At 36.5% G+C, this 6,487-nt stretch overlaps 1 long non-coding RNA gene across 1 annotated transcript; it reads left to right on the top strand.

Moving 5' to 3' along the window:
- Window positions 1–3,574: 3,574 nt before the first annotated feature.
- LOC122514104 lies at window positions 3,575–4,857 on the top strand. The gene is made up of 2 exons (XR_006302943.1): window positions 3,575–3,630; window positions 4,793–4,857. It is a non-coding gene; the product is annotated as an uncharacterized LOC122514104 (long non-coding RNA).
- Window positions 4,858–6,487: the final 1,630 nt, after the last annotated feature.

Raw genomic sequence — 6,487 nt, 5'->3', positions numbered from 1 at the left:
TCCACCCCTATCCCCCCCCTCTTTTCGTGTGGCCACGGCACATCCGACAACCCCTACGGATAGATGGAATTGGATCGGACGGGTAGAACCGCTCGTGGAAGAGGGTGGACAAGCTTTCCTACTGGCGTACCACACCAACATAGTTTCCTCTCATACACTAACACGTTTGTATCTGTATGCGCGTGTGTGTGTGTGCGTATTTGTGTAGTCCATACCTGCTCTCCCCAGAGGAATATGTTATTAGGCCTTCAGGATTATGTACTTCTCGATAGGGGGAGAGAAACGAGGAGAGGAGTAAAGAGAGAAGAGATGGTGGAAGGGGGTTGGAAAAGAGGGTGGATGGGGTTCGAAGCAGCGGCTTGGAAACGGGGCCACTTTAACGTCCCCTCGACGACTACGACGACTACGACGACGACTATGACGAAGTTGACGACGAGGAACAATTTTAAGGACGACCCACCATGGGTTCAAAATCTACTGACGAACCATTCGCAAAATGTTCAGACATAAACAAATATTACGGATGAATACCTATAATATACCTACCCACCCCCCAACCCCCGTTGGTATATGGCTCTTGCCTTTTTCCCAAGACCATACTTTTTGTCCTATATTATGGGTATGGAAACGAGAATGGTGAATATCGAGTCACTAAAGTGTCAATTGCTATGTGACAATTCTTTTTATGGATTATATATATATATATGTATATATGGTTTTATTATTGTATTATATTATTTCTTTCTCTACGAGAAAATATAAGACTTTTATTTGAAAGGAAAGTATTTACAGTAAAACAAATGTGTGTAAGAAAAATTTGCGATAGTTGAGTTATATTTTATATTATTATCTTAAAAATTTATTTGACGTTATATCGATAGGAAATTTTGTTGAAACGACTGGATGAATATATAATCGAAAATTATACGATCTTTTGTAACGTTTTTAAATTTATAATTATACCAGAAGAAGATACGTGACGTGATTTTTGTTTATTCTTTTTCTAAACGCAACGGACAATTTTATTTCTCGAGGTCTACCTTTGCTGAGCGGACAATGTTAAACACACAACAAACACGCACAACACACACGCGGAAATTACTAATCGCACGGAAATAAAGTTGGAAGTACGATGCCGTGCACGTTGATTCTCTTTTTCCGTTTTACCTCGGATGCAATGACGTTCACCTCGTAAACTGGCGAGACGCCAAGTCGGAAATCGTTCAAGGACCATCCTTACTGAAAACTGATCAATTTTCAAGGCTACTCAATCGCGTTTCTTCTTACACAATCGTTATTACAAATCTACGTGATACTAGAAAAGCTTTTACGAGAAATCTTATTGAAGAATAATAATAAACAAATCCACAACCGGCCACCTGTGTTTTAACCAACGTAAACAATAATGCATTATCTATTTTTAATGCTAATATAGATGTCATAAACAAATAATCCATTAATTTTACGTAACTATATACTCGGAATCTCGAGAAATGATATTACAAAATATATCCCTCAAAAGTGGAGAACAAAAATCATCTACGAATAAAATTACAATCCTGTATAAAATAATCAATTATTAACAAACAAGTGGAAAATAACGATAAAAAACAATTCCTACTAAAAATATAACGATCATCCGACAAATAGAAATTCCCTAAACAATATTATACAATATACTTCGTTACGCAAACGAATGAAAATAATTTTACGACAGGTTGCACTTCTAATAATTAATATACGTGAGCATAATTAACAAACGTTGGTGGTATAGTTATTTATTAGGTTGTCCCATAGGACCGTTTTCACACACTATTATAACAACACACGAAAACCGCAACGTTTCGATGGTAACTTTGATGCCTCGAAAGCAAACCCCCCTCGTTTTCGATCACCCCCATTGACTGGACCCAACTCCTATACCACCCACCCCCCTTCCCCTTTCCTGTTTCCCCTCTCGTCTACAACATTAGAGATAAGCGTTGTGTCAAACGAATCGAACGGCAATACGTAAGTGGACTCGTGCAATTTACCTCCTACCACATAGTAATTAATATGCAGCTCGTACTCGATGATAGTCTGCGCATGTGCACTGCATATGTTGCACCAATATTTGTCTCAATGTGTGTACGTGGACGGGATGGAAGGTGGTGGGGAGGGGTGATGCGGGGGTGGGCTTAAATCCGCGGCTAATAACGTAGATATATCGGACCAGCCGCTGAACCATTTCATGGCAGATGTCTAGACCAGAAACGTCAATCATGGGCCACCATACACGCATACAAGTCCTAGTACGTTTACGAACACGACCTTAATCGATGTTTTGTTTCGGGATCCCATAGTCGTGTCAGGAATGCAAAAGCTATGTAATATCGAACGAAAATATCCTTCCCGAGAGATCATTGATAAGATTTATTTCAACTAAACTTATATATAAATTCGATTATATTGTTTCTAGTATTAATCTATGACGTTTAATCAATTATTAATTTAATCATTTGATGGTATATCTAATATACTCTATAATAATAATAATAATAATAATAAAATTCATTTTATATGGATTAGGATAATTAAACATTGAAACGTTAAAATGTTATTTAAATTGATTTGAGATTAACGAGTACCGTTACAAAAAAATATCAGATACACAAATGTACATACACACACACACATAAGTATCTACATTGTGTTCTACGATGACGGTTCTTAGATATATCAAAAGAGATGAAAGCGAGAGATAGACGAATGGTACGTATCCCGTTTCGCGCGACTAACCGATATCTTTCGTAGGAGGGTTCCTGCCGGTCCTTGGGGATGTTTGCGGGAGAAACAGTTATGAAAAGGAATGACGCATCGTTTCTCACCAACGCGTTATTACCCCCACCCCACCCCCGCCCCACCCCACCCACTTTCCCTTCCTTCGTCCTTCGTTCATCTCCACTTCTTTTATAATACTCATTCCATTTTCCTCGTTAGGTTCACCAAAAATTCAATGTAAATTCTACCTCCTCGCGTTTTGTTTGTTTTTTTTTTCTATGACACCAACTTTTTACACCAACTCTTTGATTTACTTTAAATGTTTACAATATTTGTCCGATGTATCGAAGAGTATTTCAATTTCAATATAAAAAAAAAAAATATAATTTTTATTACACACAAAAGAGTAGCATTAGAAGTTTATCGATATTTCTATGAAACATCTTGAAAATCAAGTCAAATGATGAACGTATTATCGTACTAAAATACACTCGTGTCGATTAAACTAATCTAACATTTAGATTTTAGAATAAAATAATGAATTTTAATAATCGTGGTTGACACATTATTCATATAAATGAAAATAGAAAAATAGAAAAATAAAAAAGAATCAATTGTCAAGTATAGGAGAGTTGTTGAGAGAGATGGAGGATGGAAGGTGGGGAATGGGGAGGGTGGTGGAACTTTTGGAGTTGACGTATAAAACAGCTTCTTATATTGGCTCTTATTTTAGACATCGATCGTTACCGGGACACACTTCCTCTGTCGGCTCAACTTTCCACAGTATAACCTTCCATTTTGACGGAAGAATATAAGAACGGAAGAGAACTTTTATTGGCAGTGTTTCACTCGCGATCGGTCCTGTCTCAGGTAATGGAGAATCTCCTTGATCACAGTCGAGGAAATCGTGGCTCATTCTTTTCACGTTCCACGAACAAATTTATCGTCGACCCATCCGCCTAGGAAATTAATCGTTTCGTACTTCTCTTCTCCTCCCTTCTATCACTATCTCTCTCTCTCTCTCTCTCTCTCTATCTTTCTTATTAGAGTTTCTTATTTTTCTTTTTTCCTACGTCACAAATCTACACGTAAATGTGCACACATACATACGTTTAATTTTTACGATTAATAATTAATAATCGTCGTGCAATTTATAGTCTAATTAATTGATCTAATTAATAATTATCTTAATTATTATTTTGTTTTTTGTTATATTGTTTGGTCAATTGTAACTCATCAATGTGTATCTTTTTATTTTTAATAATTATTGCATAGGTTTGTACAGTCTATATGTGCGTTTTGATTATTGGATGATACACTGGTACGTATCATTTGACATTTTTAACATAATTCCAAAAATTCGTCTCATCCCATTCTTTCAACTTGTTTGTTTTCGTTGGACACGCGTGTCCTCTTTTTCGGTAAAACACACAAATTCTCATCCTACTTTTATTTTCCTCTCTCTCTCTCTCTCTCTTTCTCTCTCGGTATTATTTTTTTTTCTCTCTATCGTTACGCATCGAAGCAAAGCAAACCGAGAAGATTACGACCTTTCGTGTACCGTCTGTATAACCGTCCGTCATTAACTTTACCCTCCCGGATATATTTCTGGCAAAAACAGTTCGCTCGAGTTGCCAGGAAACGTTGGAAACATTGCTGGTTGCTGCCCTTTGTCCACCGATATATAAAATGACAATAATGATAATAATGAGAGAATAATAATAATAATAATAATAACAATAATAATAATAATAATAATAAGAATAAAAGAACGATAAGAGAGGAAAAAAAAACAGAAAAGAAAGAAAGAAGGAAAAAACTATATATATATATATATGTATACAAGGTAATGTTCACCGTAATCATCTCACCACTATCGAACCAAGTATAAGAATCCTCTTTTTTATACTTGTTAAAGAGTCAAGAAAGAGAGAGAGAGAGAAAGTAGAGGTTTCACTACAGAAAGAGATTCGAGACGTGGTTTCCTTTTCATCCCATCTCTCTCTCTCTTTTTTTATTTTTTTTTTTACAGGAACGACCCAAACCCTGAGAAGGTGGAAGATGAGCTCGTGGGATATTCAAAGACACTGAGAAAAAGAAAAAGCAAGAGTGAGAGAAAGCAAGAGAGAGATAGGAAAGGTTTCGTTACGAGACGAAGACTATTGTCCGGTGTTGAGCAACGAAATAAGAAATAAAAAAAGAAAGAAAGAAAGAGAAAGAGATAAAGAGGGAAAGAGAAAGTGGATAAAGGTACAGTGTTTGCCCGGATCGTCAAAGAGGAGGAATAAGGAGAAGGCCGGCTGATTAACAGGGTCTTATCGTCTTCCAACTGGCAAAGCTCCAATAATCACCTTGAAGCCCCACCAGTTAATCCTGAACTAATTCTCTGCGTGACAGAGCCGCCATTCCTACCACCCGCAGTCCCCAACAGTGACAGTAGCAAAAGCAGCAACAGCAACGGAGTACCAGTACCAGTACCAGCACCAACACCAATACAACAGCCCCTAACAATTCTCAACCTTCTTAACCTCCTATCCTGAAACTCTTCATCGTCTTCCGATCCACTCAACGATACTTTTTCCTTTTCTCTCCGTCAATTTTTTCCTGTTCACATTTTGTTCCTTTTTCCCTTATTTCGTTTCGTTACGGTTTTAACATTCGTCGTTTCGATCTAATACCGGTTTTAAATATCTTTTCTACAACGGGTTTGTGCAAGTTGTCTAGATTTTTGTTACTTCTTTTCTTTTTCATTTAATTTGTCGAATTCGTTAGATTATTATTATTATTATTATTATTATTTGCGTTAACGTTTCGATTTGATTTTGTTGATCGTGCAAAAAAAACAATAACTTGCTCAAATATTCATTATTTATTAATTATCGTAATTTTTTCGTTTGTTTCTCTCTCTTGTCACTTTTCATTCGATCAAAATTCTACTATATTATCTTGATCAAAACTCATTCATCACCGAATCAACGTTTGAAACTTCATTTACATTACCATTACGCGTAATCAATCATCGCTAATAATTGTCAATTCAGTTGTCAGTCATTTTTATTATACATATTATTCATCTTGACTAAAATTCTACTTATCGTTTAATCAAAACTTATACCACCGTATCAACGCTTTCAAATCTCATTTGCATTACCCATTTTTTTTAAAATCTTATCAATCGGTCTGCGTTTTAAAAAAAAAAGCAACCATGTAGTAGACCGTTGCTTGTCACGATTAAATTTCTTTATTTTATGTTAACGTATTCGTAATTCGTAGATTAAGTTTCTCGAACGGGAAGTTGGTCGTTAGTACTCGAAGTTTCGTTGAAAGGTCTAACGAGTGAGTGAGCGAGCGAGAAAGAGAGAAAGTTCAAAAAGAAACAGACAGACAGACAGACAGACAGATATAGTAAGAACAGAAACGGGAAGGAAATAGAAGGACGAACAAGATGAGTAAAGTCGAATGAACTAAACCGCAAAGGAGGGTCCAGTTCCGGTAACTTGATCCCCGATGCGGAAGATACGAGTTATCTGTTTACGGAACTAACAGTAATCCTTCGTCCTTTCCTTTTCATCTCTGTTCTTCTACCTTATCCTTGATCCTTCTCGGTTAAATCGTACACTCGTCAAACGGAAGGAGATGATACGTCTTCGTTCGTCTTTAAGGATAGCTTTTGCCATGTTACTCTCGCGAAATGTATTAAACGTCGAGAACGGGGAATAAATTTTGC

This window comes from Polistes fuscatus, unplaced genomic scaffold (genome assembly GCF_010416935.1).
Source record: "Polistes fuscatus isolate 324 unplaced genomic scaffold, CU_Pfus_HIC Scaffold14, whole genome shotgun sequence".
Lineage (NCBI taxonomy): Eukaryota > Metazoa > Arthropoda > Insecta > Hymenoptera > Vespidae > Polistes > Polistes fuscatus.
The sequence above is the reverse complement of the archived record's forward strand: the minus strand, read 5'-3'. Positions and strand labels throughout refer to the sequence as shown.